This window comes from Tachyglossus aculeatus, chromosome 6, assembly GCF_015852505.1.
Source record: "Tachyglossus aculeatus isolate mTacAcu1 chromosome 6, mTacAcu1.pri, whole genome shotgun sequence".
Lineage (NCBI taxonomy): Eukaryota > Metazoa > Chordata > Mammalia > Monotremata > Tachyglossidae > Tachyglossus > Tachyglossus aculeatus.
The window spans coordinates 23,284,164-23,299,850 of NC_052071.1; the positions used below are offsets into that span (position 1 = coordinate 23,284,164).

The 15,687-nt window shown below is 37.6% G+C and overlaps 1 long non-coding RNA gene across 3 annotated transcripts in view; it reads right to left on the reverse strand.

Annotated features, from left to right (window-relative positions):
• Positions 1 to 15,687, reverse strand: part of LOC119929943 — a 437,264-nt gene that overhangs the window by 312,950 nt on the left and 108,627 nt on the right. For all 3 annotated transcript variants that reach the window (XR_005451602.1, XR_005451601.1, XR_005451603.1), the window contains exon 3: positions 8,266 to 8,383. This is a non-coding gene — a long non-coding RNA (uncharacterized LOC119929943). The remainder of the gene's footprint in view (positions 1 to 8,265; positions 8,384 to 15,687) is intronic.

Genomic DNA, 15,687 nt, shown 5'->3' on the forward strand with positions numbered 1-15,687 from the left:
TACTGAGGTCACATGGTAGACATGTGGCAGAGTCAGAGTTAGAACTCAGGTCCTCCTGCCTCTCCAGCCCGTTCTCTATCCAAAAGGCCATATTGATTCTCTGTACTCTCCCATGTGCTTAATATAATGCTCTGCCCAGAGTAAGTGCTCAATAAATATTATTGCTTGATAAATCGCTGCAGCTTCCTGCCTCCTATCTCTCTCTCTCTGCTCCAGGCCTTACTTCACTCTGCAGCTTGGATCATTTTTCTAAAAAAAAAAAAAAAAACCCAACAAAGAACACTCTGATTGTGGGCAGGGAATGTGTCTACTAACTCTGTTATGTTAATATATGTTATATAGCTCTCAAGAGCTTAGTACAGGGCTCTGCACACTGTAAGTCCTCTACAAATACAATTTATCGCTCCGTCTCTGCATCAACCACAAACCCCTTACCATCAGCTTTAAAGCAACATCAGTTCGACCAACACAACATCACAAAAATTTGCTCTTTCCTCTTCAACTTGCTACCATGTTAGTCCAAGCACACCAGCTCTCCCTGACTTCCTACCTTACTTCACTGATTTCCTGCTACTACCCAACCCCTGCACATTTCACTCCTCTGATGCCAACCTCAATATCTTCTGTCTTGCCTGTGACCCTATAGTCAGGTCCAGACCACTGTGTTGTCTCTCCCCACCTTCAAAATTCCTCCTTCTCCTCAGGCCTTCCCTACATCCTCATTGCACTCATTTCCTTCTCTTCTGCATCACCAAATGGTCTAGACCTCTTAAACACCTGATAATCACCCCATCCCCAAAACACCTTTATGCATATAATAATAATAATGATGATGGCATTTGTTAAGCACTTACTATGTGCAAAGCACTGTTCTAAGTGCTGGGGAGGTTACAAGGTGACCAGGTTGTCCCACGGTGGGCTCACAGTTTTAATCCCCATTTTCTAGATGAGGTAACTAATGCATAGAGAAGTTAAGTGACTTGCCAAAAGTCACACAGCTGGCATTTGGTGGAGGCGGGATTTGAACCCATGACCTCTGACTCCAAAGCCTGTGCTCTTTCCACTGAGCCATGCTGCTTCTCACTTGTGGATATCCAATTCACCTGTCTGTAATTGATTTGAAAGTCTGCCTCTATCTAGACTGTAAGCTCCCTGTGGGTAGGGAAATGTCTACCAACCCGATTGCATTGTTCTCTCCCACATGCTTCGTACAGCACTTGGCCCACAGTTAAGCCATCAATAAATGCAATGAATTGAAAAAGGACAAGAAGTTTTAGCAAGAACACAGAGTATTGGCCTTTGAGTTAGAACTGATGGTTTCTATTTATTAGGAAGGGTGCTTTGGTTACTTTGCTTTCCACATAACATTTGTAAAATGGGAAGAACACTCTTTTTCACCAGCCTGCACCTCAAAATTTTGCTTGATTTTTGTCTTAAAAAGCACACCAGGCCAATATCTCAACAAACTGAAAAACCCAGTGCAGAAAAAAAAAGTCGAGAGCTTGGAAAAGACCCCAGGCTTGTCAACTATTGTTAACACTGCTTCTGGCTGGAAACTATGAAACTGAAAAAAAACTGTGAATTGTAAATAACTTGTAACTGGGAATAATTTAGAGTTCTTAATAAATGGAGCGTTCGAAGAATTAGCCCTCAGAAAAGCAAGGTCTATGGTAAATACGTGGCTCTGAACCAAAGTACTCTTTAAAGTCTAATTAAATCCATATTTGAACATCAAATGACTCAAGTTGCATCGTCTTGATAGGATTTATGTATTTTTAAAATTTTCGCTGTACATTTTACTTCCTGTCTTCCCATTTTCTCTCAGTACTTTTTCTAAGCTATCCATGTGTCATGGCTTTCCAGTTCATTCCCCTGGGGGAAAAAAACAAAGAATGCTTGATCCAAGCTGTGAATCCACAAGAAGCTTTGGGTGCAAACACAGCCTTTATCTAATCCAGGTATTGCTTGACAACAGCTTACATAAGGCCATTCAACTCATTAGGCTTTTGCTGACCCATTTCCACTGCTTCTCTTCACCATTGATAGGCCTGGCTTTAGGGAGTGTACATTCTTATATCAATAAAAGAAGGAACAACAATTTTTTCCCAGAGTCAGAAATACAGGAAGAAATAGAGGATGATACAAATGACTCAGGGGTATTAGAAGTCATACAAAGATCATGCCTTTTACCTTCTTATTATATGTTCTTGGGTGCTCAGTACAGTTCTCTGCACACAATGAACATCTGATAAATGGGAACATCAAACAGCCATACCAGCCACAGTTTCGTTTTCCAGTTCTGGTATATCTCCCTCATCGACTCTGCTGCCTTTTCACTCTGCACAACAAACTAGCATAATTAATCAATCGTGTTCATTGAGAGCTTACATTGTGCAGAACACGTGGGAGAGTATAGTATAGTGGAGTTGGTAGGTATGTTCCTTGCCCACGGTAAACTTAACAGTCTAGAGGGAGAGACAGATAATTTATAAAATAAGTAAATTATGGGCAAAATGCATTTTTTGCGGATAATCTCAAAATTATAGAATTGGCCACAGAAAAACATAATGTATTTGAGGATCGCAGACACCAAGCTTGTTACTAATTGCATACAATCTATTGTTCCATGTAGCATTTAAATAACATAATTTACAACATATGTAATATTATATATTTTCAAAATTATACAATGTTGGTAGAAATACCTTTTCAATAAATAATAATAATAATAATGGCATTTATTAAGCACTTGCTATGTGCAAAGCACTGTTCTAAGCGCTGGGGAGTAAATGGTATTGAATGAATGCTTACTGGGTGTAGAGCCCTGTTTTAAACACTTAGTAAATACAAATGAGTTTGTAAACATAATGCCTGCCCAGAATGAGCTTATAATCAATGGTTTATACTAAGTGCTTGGAAGAGTTTAATACAATAGAATTAGTAGACAAGATACCTGCTTTCAAGAAGCTTACCTAGAGTACCAGAATTTTCAATACCAGAGTAGTTTACCTAAAATGAAGAGTGATTCTGTGAGTGTAAAACTAAATTGAAAGTATTCTAATTTAAGCAACATGTCCTTAAATTGTCATTTTGGGATCTGCTCCTTGAAACTGGTGTTACTGGATGATGAACTCATATTATTATTACTATCATTATATGTGACGGCACCCGGAATAAAAAGCAAAACCTGTAAACAAAATCCACATATTTCAAGTTAAGATGAATTAGGTAATTTTCCTTAAAAGCTAGTAATTTACTCCTCACCACTAACGGGAGAAGCTGTTCCTTTATTGACTTGTATTCACTGCCAATCAATTTATCTAGAATTGCCAGCACTTAAATAAAATCAAATACAAAGGAGTTCAAGAAAAGCTTTGACTGTCAAATCAACCGAGTAGTTAAGAAGCTATATATGATTTAGTCCTGCGAGGTCACCCGCAATTTTGAATTTTAGTCAAGAAGAACAATTTAGATTGGACTCCTCAATCATGGCATTATTTGATTTTCAAGTCTTGACATTCTACTGAATAGATCATTGTGCAATTCTGACAGTAAATACAATTAGGAATGGAAACACATTTCAATATTTCCTGATGCATACAAAAATAATTGATATGACTACCAAGGAAAAACATTCTAAACATAAGCTTTCTTCCTATAGTGAAACCAGATCTGAGGATTTGCAGCACCTTTCTTTTGACAATCAATTATGTGAGAGAAATATAAATAAAACCCTGGTATAGCTAGGAGGGAAAACATATTTCAAATAGTTTATCTGTAGGCCCACAGTAAAGTGTTATTTTTGAAAACAATCATTTTGTGAGGAACATAGTTATTTAAAAGCAAAACTGATGAACAAATATCAACTTCAGGATTGTTTGAAGAAAGCAGTAGTGGCTTGAAATGTAATTCTAAAATTCATTATTTGGTTTGATATTATCAAAGGTGACAAGATGTGTTTTATAAACATTTCAGATGATTCTCAAGTTTATCTAGGGTACGTTTGGAAAAGTGTTAGTTTTTTCAGAATTATTTTTCTCAAATGAATTCATATTGTTCTAAAGGGATAAAATAAACCTAATGGTGTATATATACATTTATATATGTGTGTGTATATGTGTGCATATATATGTAATAGACTTTTTAATTAATTTAATCACTGAGCCTTTGTCCCATCATATCAACTATTACCACAATAAAATGCATTTAATTACATCACACTGATTGGATTTGCTGAGTTGCCTACACCTCTGGCTGCTAGATACTGTGTTTCAGTCATAGGAAGCCATCACCAAGTAGGCACATTTGCCTCAAAGAAGGAAGAATTATCCTCAATAATGGATGCAATTACTTGTTTTACCATAGTGGGGGGTGAATGGATATTGCTGGCTAGAAAGGGATTATCTATTAAATTACCTAATCATGACACCAAATTGTTCATGCCAGCAGTCAGAATGCAAACCTGAAAAAAATCATTCAATTTTAGAAATACCTTCACAATATTAGAGCCAGGCTTCTTCCCTGACTCCTAACAGCTTCGTCTATAGCCTACTCTCTTCCAACTCCCCTGCCAAGTTTGCTTTCTCCCCTTCTGCTCCTGCGTGTGGTTGGTCAGGAAATTCTGATCACTTGTAAGACTTCTTTTTTTAATGGTATTTGTTAAGTGCTTGCTATGTGTCAGACACTGAACTAAGCCCTGGAGTAGATACAAGAAAATCAAACTGGATATATGCTTCACAACAGGCTCAAAGTCCTAATTCCCATTTTACAGATAAGGTAACAGAGATACAGAGAAGTTAAGGGACTTGTCCAAAGTCACACAGCAGACAAGTGGTGGAATCACATGGGATTAGAACCCACGTCCTCTGGCTCCCACACCTGTGCTTTTTCCACTAGGCCATGCTTCTTCTGCTTGTTCACCAACTAACCAACTTATTAAATATGTACTGTAGTTACTTTGGTAAATAACAAGTCCTACTCTCTCATCTTTGTGGTAGGAGAACAAAACTGTGGCAGTGTCTGGAGGCTGCACTTCATTTGTTTACTGTAGAAGTGTAAGGAGGCATAAAAATGATCTCTGAGTGGGCAGGGACACTGAGTAACAAATGCCTCTGCAGGCAGAGGGAGTGGAAAAGCAGGGGGGAAGGAGAGAATTGATAGGATTACCAACCTATCTTTCAAAAACTACAATTCAGAAATAACCTGTTGAGAACTGTTCTTCTTCCAGGAGTTCTCCAAACTCACGGTAAAAGCAAATGGTTTGACTAGGTTGAGAAGCCGTGCCAACTAGTGGAAAGAGCATGGGAGTCCAAAGACCTGGGTTCTAATCTTGCCTCTGCCACAAACCTGCTGTTTGACCTTGGGTGAGTCACTTCACTGGGCCTCAGTTGCCTCATCTGCAAAACCAGGATTCAATACCTGTTGTCCCTCTTCCTTAGACCCGATGATCTCGTATCTACCCCGGTGCTTGGTACAGTTCTTAGAACAAATAATAATAAAAATAACGATGGCATTTTTTAAGTGCTTAAATATATGCCAAGCACTGTTGTAAGTGCTGGGGGGACACAAGGTAATCAGGTTGTCCCACGTGGGGCTGACAGTCTTAATCCCCATTTTACAGATGAGGTAACTGAGGCACAAGGAAGTTAAGGGACTTGCCCAAAGTCTCACAGCTGACAAGTGGCGGAGCCAGGATTAGAACCCATGACCTCCGACTCCCAAGCCCATGCTCTTTCTAATTAACCATGCTGTAAGTGCTTCACAAATACCACAATCATTGCCATAATTATAGGGAGAAAAAGAAAATATAAAAAACAGCGCAATTTCCTTGTGAGGAATAATACTGAGTAACTTTCCATGGCACTTGTGCTTGAACCAGAAGTGCCATACTCATTTAGATACTAGGGTTTATTTCTAGTAAAGAAATAAATACAAACTGGAAAATAGAAACTGGAAGTCATGTACAATGTGCATTCTTTCAACTTAATTATGTCATGTCCACTAGTACTGGGCATAGCTACTTTCACTATCAATCTGTGAAATGATTAAGAATTTTAGCAATGCAAATATATGACTGTTCCTAATGTCTTTATAGGAGATAAACTGATCTAAAAATTTGAGAACATGGATAAGAAGAGAATGCCAGACTTGTGGTTACTCACGTTATGTCTCTGAGGTTAAGAAGGACAATTCTATCTATATTCCAACTCATCTGGTTAAGGCCTGAAAACTAAACATTTTCCTCTAGTCTTTCCAGATTTTAAATTTAACTCTACAGTGACAGGGAATTAGCACTGGTCTGCAGTTCTTAAAGAGAGCACAACCTTTCATTAAAACTAGTGATTAGATAATGATTCACAGAACTTTAACGGGGAATTATTGATGTGAGTTGCTTTTTTAAACATACGCTGTCCACTGAAAACATAAAATGAAAGACATATTTGGCAATCACTCCCACAGTCTGATAAATAAAGCCATCCAATCTCAATCGGTCCTCCAAATTAGGATGTCTGGCCAGTTGAAACTAAATGAATGTATCCATTGGTCATTTTTAGGACACAGACTCCGAAGGCAGGTGGAGACAATTATTTACAGTCCTCTGCATAATGTAGACAATTTTATGGAGTGTTAATTCAACATCCAGAAAATATTATAACCAAGGAAAATATATTTAGAATTAAAAATTAGTTGTCTGTGGGAAAACAGCTTTTTTTCCTTCAAATAAACTCATGAAAAAAACAATGAATGCATTTGCATCAACTTATGTCATGGTTTTGTTTTTCATATTTTAAAATATTCTATTATTGTTCTTGATCTCCATAACCATTTTCACATCATTAATCTTGGTATCTTTAATCAAGTTTCTGTACAATTAGTTACAAAATTCTCACTTTTTCAAATGGTGAAAATTTAATCAGTCATTACTCATCTAAAGGCAATCACTACAAGATTAATTATATAAAATGGGGAATTTTTGGTCAACCACTAAATTTAACTTTAATTGAAGTAAATAGATTAATCTTTTAAAGCACTGGGCTTAGACTGAAATTCAATTAGAACTCCTTGATTACTTGATCTCAACCAATTTTAAGTCAACATTAATGTCACATGGTTATGCATCAGTAAAACAAAAGACTACAAAATCATTCATAAATGCTTCTACTCCCTTCTGCCACTCTTTGCCCTAGGAAGAACATGATTAGCAGGAAAGAGAGAGGGTAAATGATGCTGTCTGTACACTAGCATTATACTCAATTCCTTCACTGGGTTCTTGGTCTGAATTTTCATGGCCATGACCACCACTGTTATCTGTGTCGATGACACAGTTAAGATTATTTCTAAGATACTACTCAGATGACATCCATTACTGACAGTTGGATACCTTTATATTCTCCAAATATTCAACTTTTAAATAGGTTTTTTTCAACCCTTACACTAATTTCAGGGGTATTGTGTTTTCAAGCCCTAAAACACCGACTTGAGAATATCTCTGCTTCTTTCTCATTCTTTTCCATCCTCCCTATCCAAACATACATATGCAGTAACATGCCTTCACTCACATTATTGTACATATATTTAGTTTATACATATAAAAATAGCTGAATTTACAAGGGAACTATGCTTTGTTGAAAGTAATAGTACACCTAATTTCACACCAAATACATGCAAATATATTGAAATGTGTTCTGAAAAGTAAAATATTTTCATTCTAATAGCTTAGCACTATTAACCAATTATAGTTTTCATGTGAAACAATTCTTTTAAATACTTGCATGGAGGTATACAGCATATTAAAACAAATTATGTATAAAACACCCTGATACTGTTTGATGAGAGTAACCAAAGATTAACATTTTAATGACATCCTATGTAGTTGATTAGCTAATTGCCATTTCCAAAGTATTTGCCACTAATTTAGCTGTATGATTTTTTAAAATGACAGCTGAAAGAAAACATGCAGATGGAATACTAATGACGAAAGCCAGTAATGTGTCTTCAAGAAAATCAGAATAAGCAAAGGACTTCAACTTGCAATGCATCAAATAAAATGACTGCAAAGAAAATCAATATTAAAAAAGACACTGCATCCTTCAACCCATTATTGAGTAGGAAAAGGCTTATTTTCATTCAAAGATGACCATATTTTAAGGATAAGTTGCATAAGCACGAAGGAATAGTTTCAGTTTTTGGAGAGATTGAAAATTTAATTAAGAATGGAACAGTGGTAGCTTTGGAAAAAAAAATGATAGTAAATGTACGCCTTACCTGTCACCGTATGGAGTGGGTGTGAATATTCAGGAACAAAATGATTTTCATTTGAAGTTTTGAATTTTGGGGAAAGGCCTCTGGTACATCTTCTTAGTCAAACAGTTGGCAGTTGCGGCTAAAAGTCAAATGCAAATGAGTGGTAGTCAAATATCACAGCCAGGTTATCACGTGGTAAAAAAATACATACCATTTCACCTTGAATTCCTTCATTTCAAGTAACTGTTAGTTCTTGAAATAATTATTTTATGCCTTGATTCCCTAAATCCTTTTCGGTAAAGAGCCAGGAGCAGGAGGAATTGCTGTACTTTCCCTGCAGTGCCTAAATGTTAGGTCTTCCTATGGCTCAGTATTTGATAAAGTCAGGATACAACCCTCTGTAAATTGGAATACAATCAACAACCAACACCTGTTGACACTGTAAATGGGTTTGCCTTGGACCTTTCATGACAATCAGTTAAACAAGTAAACCCTGGGCTATCAGAAGCCTCTGCAGTAACTGAATGGGATTAGAAAAAAGCAAAACCAAATAGGATACTCTGCCCAATATCTTTAGGGTCACAAATAAATGAAAACATAATGGATTCACTCTTACCACCATACTATTGAAGTCAGATAGGAAAACAACCTAATGACCAATGCTCTAGTAGATTGAAAAAGTTGTTGAGCATAGTTTATCTGATTCCTAGCACTGTGGACAGGGACAAAGAATCTCTGCTGGATGATTTACAATCTCCTAGGCTGTAAACTCTTACCAGTTTTATGGTACTGCAATCTGCCAAGTGCTTTGTAGAGTGCCCTGCAGCTAGTAAATGTTCAAAAAAAATCATGATTGATATACTGTGATATTTCCCCTAGCTGTAATTAACTTTACTGTCTCCCTATCTAGATTGTAAGCTTCTTGAGAGCAGGGCTCATTTTATTTTCCAAAGCATTTAATATAGTGATCTACACAAAGTGCCCAATTACATGCCATTGATTGATTTATTGAGGAATATGACATGCAAATATTCTATAAGGTGTATCAACAGTGTTTTATAAAATCCACTTGTACTGATTTTCAAATCAGTCTCAGACTTCCCTTCTAATTCAAACCTACAAGTAGGAAGCCCCACTTATGAAAGCCTCTGTAACCAATTTAAAATATTGTATATATTTCTGTTATGAGCACTGACTTTTCAGAACTCCTAGTTGAATGCCATTTGAGGCTTGTCATTTATTGCAATTTAATTACTGGGGCTTTACTTTATAAACTTTTGCTATATTTATTACCAGCTTTAAGTTCCTTATCAATTTCCTACTACTAGGAAATATAACCCCAAGATTCCCTCTTCATCCTTTGTGATGAATTCTGCTTCATTCTGTAATCTTCACGGCCTATTTGATTATTTTTTTAATACCTGGCAGCATATGAAAACCTAATACTTCTGAGAATGTTTTTAAAGTGTAAGAGTTCTTCCTTTCAAACTTAGCAGTTTATTTTTAAAATCCCCATAGAGGGAGTAAGATATCTCCCAAGTGAATAAAATTTTGCAATTCTTAAAATCAGGTTTTATAATTACCATGTATGCCCACTGTTGGGTAGGGACCGTCTCTATATGTTGCCAACTTGTACTTTCCAAGTGCTTAGTACAGTGCTCTGCACACAGTAAGTGCTCAATAAATACGATTGAATGAATGAATGAATGGTTTAAGGAAAAAAAGGGAGACTCTCGAAACAAGGAAAAATACATTCATTTAAATAACAACCCTTTACGTACAAGAAGATCATAAGATTGCCATGTGGCTAGCTCTTCTTCAAAATTTGGTAACACCAAAACAGTTTTCATTTGGATAACTCTATTCTAAATTTCACAAAGTATTCCAAATATCATTCTTTGAAAACTACTGATTGCACAAATAAATGGTAATTTGAAAAAAGGAAATAGAAATATTTAGGTGGCTTCTTTGGTAAAAAAAAAAAAAAAAAATGACATTGGTCTTTTGAAGTGTGCATGTCAGGCTGGGTGCTATCAGATGAACCAAAAAACTTTATGAATTCACCCAACCCTGACTTTGCCAAATGTGAAGGTTTCCAATTTCATAAAAAAAAATTCCTCCCCTGAACCTATGACTCCCTGCAGTTATCGCCCTATCTTCCGCCTACCACTCCTCTCCAAACTCCTTGAAATAATTTATTACACCTACTGTCTCAAATTCCTCTCCAATTTTCTCCTTGACCCTCTCCAATCAGGCTTCTGCCCCCTTCACTGTCCTGAAACTGTCCTCTCAAAGATCACCAATGATCTCCTCCTTGCCAAATCCAACAGCCTCTACTTCAACCTATTCCTTCTCAATCTCCCAGCTGCCTTCGACACTGTGGACCATTCCTTTCTCCTGGAAACATTATCCATCCTAGGCTTTACTGACTCTATCCTCTCCAGGTTCTCTTCCTTTCTCTCTGGCTGTTCATTCTTGGTCTCTTAGAGGCTTCTCCTAGGCCTGCCACACCCTAACTGATGGAGTCCCTCACGGTTTGGTTCTGGATTTCCTTCTATTCCCAAAGTCACCATCATCTTCAATGGTAATTATTGTGCGCTTAGTACATGCAGTACCTATAGTAAGTGCTTGGAAGAATACAATGAAGTTAGCAGACATTCCCTGCCCACAGTGAGCTTACAGTCTAGTAAGAGAGATAGACATTAATATGAACACATAATTTGTAGTCTATAATTTAAAAATGTATACATATATAGACCTTTACATCCACTCCCTTGGTATTTACTCCTATGCCTCCAAATACCACGTATAGGCAGATGATTCTCAAATGTACATCTCCAGCCCTGACTTTTCTCCTCCTCTGCAGTGTCTTATTTCCTTCTGCCTTCTGGACATCTTTACTTGGATGTCCCACCGACACCTCAAATTTGACACACCCAAAACAGAACTCCTCATTTTCACACCTAAACCCTGTCCTCTCCTTGATTTTCCCATCAGATAGCACCGCCACCCTCCTTCTCTCCTAAGCCTGTAACCTTGGCATTCTTCACTTCCATTTCTCATTTAATGCACATATCAAATTTATCATCAAATCCTGTTGGATCAATCTTCACCACATTGCTAATTTCCACCCTTTCCACTCCATCCAAACAGCTGTCGCATTAATTCCAGCACTTATCCTTGATTGCAGCAACAATCTCCTTCTTGACCTCCACGCCTCTCTTTTATGGTATTTATTAAATGCTTACTATGTTCCAAGCACTCTACTGAGCACTTGGATTCGACACAGTCCCTCTCCCCATTTTACAGGTGGAGCAACTGAGGATCAGAGAAGTTAAGTGATTTGTCCAAGGCCCTACAGAAGAAAAGCAGTGGATACTGGATTCAAACTTAGGTCCTTTTAACTCCCAGATCCGTGATCTTTCCACTAGTCCAGGCTGCTTCTTAATGGTCCAGTAAATGTCCCATCCATATCCCTGTTCCCTTTGCAGATTGGCACAGCAATGTGAAAACATCGCCAATACCTCGACCAGCATAGTACTTAGATGATAATTAGCTACTTTTTAACTCACGCCACGGGAATATTTGCCAAAATATAAGCTGTGCTTGAAATGGGACCCTCATGCAGTTTTCAAATATTTGTGTTAACTTTACAATATCTACTATTCCACACACAACCTATTCATTTTCTTTTGAAATCTGCTTTAGAGGCTGAGGTAAATAATAAGCACACTTAGCACTAATATTAAACTTTCAAAAGGTTGTACAACCATTAATTACTTCCCTACATCAGTTAGGTAACAGAAGGAAAAACAGAGGTCTAACACAACACCCCAGTCCCTCAGAAAGCCAGTGACACAATCAGGTTTAGAAATCATACCCTAATACAAAGTCTATATTTAGACAGCTCCAATTTTTTGAGAATTTTCTGATTTAAAAAGCAAAGGCCACGTTCCTACAGAATAAACACAAAGGACTTCTGCCTTTATTTATTAATAATGTGGAATAGCTGTACTTTCTGTTTCTTCTTCTGCATGCCCTGGGCATTTTAAGGTTTAATTCTGCCTTTTCAGAGAATTAGTATAGTCTGTCACATTTCTTTTAAGACCAGCTGTGGCACACCTGTAAGTTCCTTGAGGGCAGAGATCAGGTCTTCCAAATGTAAAGTAAGTACTCTCCCAAGTGAAGAAGAAATAAAGGCTAGCAGACAGAAAGCAGGCCTGGGAATCAGAGAACTTGTTTTAATCCCGACTCTGTTACTTGTTTGCTGTGTGACCTTGGGCAAGCCACTTCACTTCTCTGTGAAGTTTCAGAGAAGTCAAATTTACAATTCCTTCATCTGTAAAATGGGGATTAAGAATGTGAGCTCCATGTGAGACATGGAATGCATCCAACCTAATTAGCTTGTATCTACTCCAGTGCTTAGTATAGTGCCTGTAAAAATACCATTTGGAAAGTGCTTAGTTCAGTGCTCTGGACAGATAAAACTCTCAATAAGCTCCACTGATTGATTAATTGATTAAAATTTCATTCATCTGTTTCCCAAGTTTCAATAACTTCCATAGCAACTGAAATCTGGGCCTGATATTTGTACCACTGACTGAGATCAATGAGAAACAAAGTTCTATTTCTGAAAAGTGAAAAGAACTAAATATAAGCAAGAAAGAAAAATGGTTATTCCCAAATTCCCTCAGAATCCCTGCTTTTACTGCCTATCAGAGTTAAACACAAAAGGAAAGACATTGCTAGGAAACTAAAAAGAGATTCCAAATTGAATGTGTGAGTCCTCTTTGTTCATCACTAACAGTGTTCCTTAAATGTTCTCCACAAACTTTGGAACCAAAAGGAAAAAAAAAAAAATAAGAAGATACTGAGTAGGAGAAGACCTGACATTACATTTCAAACATTTTGACCTCCTCTGTTATTTTGTCCGTTGTATTGAAATTATTTTTCATTTAAAATCTCCCAAATTTCACTGAACCACTCAGAAACAAACTGATGGATGGCAAACAAGAAGCAGTATGATCTGGAGAAAGAATATAGAACCAAGCCACAAGATCTGGTTTCTAGTACAATGTTTGGCACATAGTGAGCATTTAAAAAATACAGCAATTGTTATTAGTCACAGTTTAGCTACGGAGCAATTAAACGCCAAAATAATAAATTTAATTGGAACATAGCATGAAATGTATTGCTGATCATATATCACTCACAGCCAATGCTCAGAAAAAATTCAAATCATCTTTGAATATAGAGACACAAAATATACATTTGTTCCCATCATCTGAATTAAACACGGGAGAAATTGATACAAAAGTTCTGTGGGGCTGGGGGCTTAGCAAGAGAAGTCTTTTGGAGGAAATGTGATTTTAGTAGGACTTTGAAGGTGAGGAGATGGGTGGTCTGTCAGATCGGAAGGGAGAGGAAGTTCCAAGGTAAAAGGAGGATGTGGGAAAGGGGTCAGTGGAGAGAAACAAGATGGAGTTAAAGACAGTAGGTTGGCATTAGAACAACAAAGTGTGGGTGTCAGATTGTAGTAGGAGATCAGCGAGGAAAAGTTGGAGAAGAAGAGCCGATCGAGTGATTGTGTAGTGCCTGAACTGCAAGGACACCTGCAGGCATTTGTCCCCTTTAAACTATCCAGGTTGTTATTATTAATAATAATAATGGTATTTATTGAGCACTGACATGCCAAGCACTGTTAGGAAGTGCTGGACTCATAGAAGATGACCCCACAAGGGGCTCATATAGTTTACATAGGAGACAGAGCAGTAGGAGATGGAATTCCTTTCTTGAAAAAGAAATTCTGGGAAGAAATAATAATAATAATGGCATTTGTTAAGCGCTTACTATGTGCAAAGCACTGTTCTAAGCGCTGGGGGGGGATACAAGGTGATCAGGTTGTCCCACGTGGGGCTCACAGTCTTCATCCCCATTTGACAGATGAGGGAACTGAGGCTCCGAGAAGTTAAATGATGCTCTGAGAAGTTAAGTGACTTGCCCAAGGTCACACAGCAGACATGTGGTGGAGCCAGGATTTGAACCCCTGAGCTGTGACTCCAAAGCCAGGGCTCTTTCCACTGAGCCACGCTGCTGATCTATGATTATCCTTCATGAAGAAGCTATATGTTTAATTAAAGTTGATCTTTGTTCCATAAAACTGTGGCTTTAATGAAATTCCAAAATATGAAATAGCTCTTTTGTTCCACCCACTTGGAACAAAATATTCATGATTAGGGACTTGAGTTACTTTTTTCAAATTTCCACATTCTCTCTCTCATATAGTGGCTCACATTTTGATTGATTTTCCAAAGTGTACTATTTTCATGGTCAATCTTTTGGTTTACATTCTACAGGTAATATTTTCATTGGCTCTGTACCAGAAAATATTATGGTTTCTCTCTCTACATAGTACATGTCTTTCTCTCCACAAACTATTTTAAACCATTAGATTCTATTAGTAATATCTAGGTATTGAGCAAACACTGGATGAACTGCACTGTACTCAGGATTTGGGAAATAACAGAAGCATGATACACTAGTCCATTCACAAAGAGTCCACATTATAATGGTGGAAATAGAAGACTATATGAATTGACCCTGCAATGGATGATTAATATATACATATCTTTTAAGTGTAGGGGGCCACGAATAAATGTTTAAGTGCTAAAGGCAGTTGAGATGATGTGACTTCGGATAGGGGAATTAATCTGGGAAGGCCTGTTGGGAAAGTGGACTTTTAAGAGGCCTCTGAGGGTGGGGAGTACTCCGGTCTATGAAATTGAAAAGGGGAAGGGCCGGTGGAGAACTCCATGATGAATTAAGGAAAAGAGTGGGTGACATGAGAGTGAAGCACAGCTTGAAGGATGGATTGGAAGAAATGAAGAGCAGTGGGTAAAATGGACTGATATGTAAGATGGGGAGAAATGGTGGAGAGCATAAGGGGTCAATTATCAATTATCAGTATTTATTAAGTGCTTACTGTGGGCACTAAGCTCTTGGGAGAGTATTTAGACCACAAGTTCCATGTGGGACAGGGACTGTGTCCAACCTGATAAACTTTTATTTACCCCAACACTAGAACACTGCTTGACACATAGGAAGTGCTTGTAACAAGTACTCTGATTATTATTATTACAATATAACAAAGATGGGAGACATGTTCCTTGCCAACAAGGAGCTTCATTCATTTGATCACATTTATTGAGCACTTACCATGTGCAAAGCACTGTACTAAGCGCTTGGGAAAGCACAATATAACAAAAAAAAATTCCTGTCCACAATGAGCTCACAGTCTAGAGGAGCTTACCATCTAGAGGATAGGGAGGGGTTTTAGCTTGATGGCAAGAACACTGGGAAGCCACTGAAGTGATGATGAAAGGGGAGGTGTGAGACAAATGCCATTTAAACAAGATGATTCTGGCAAACCCATGTAATATGGTT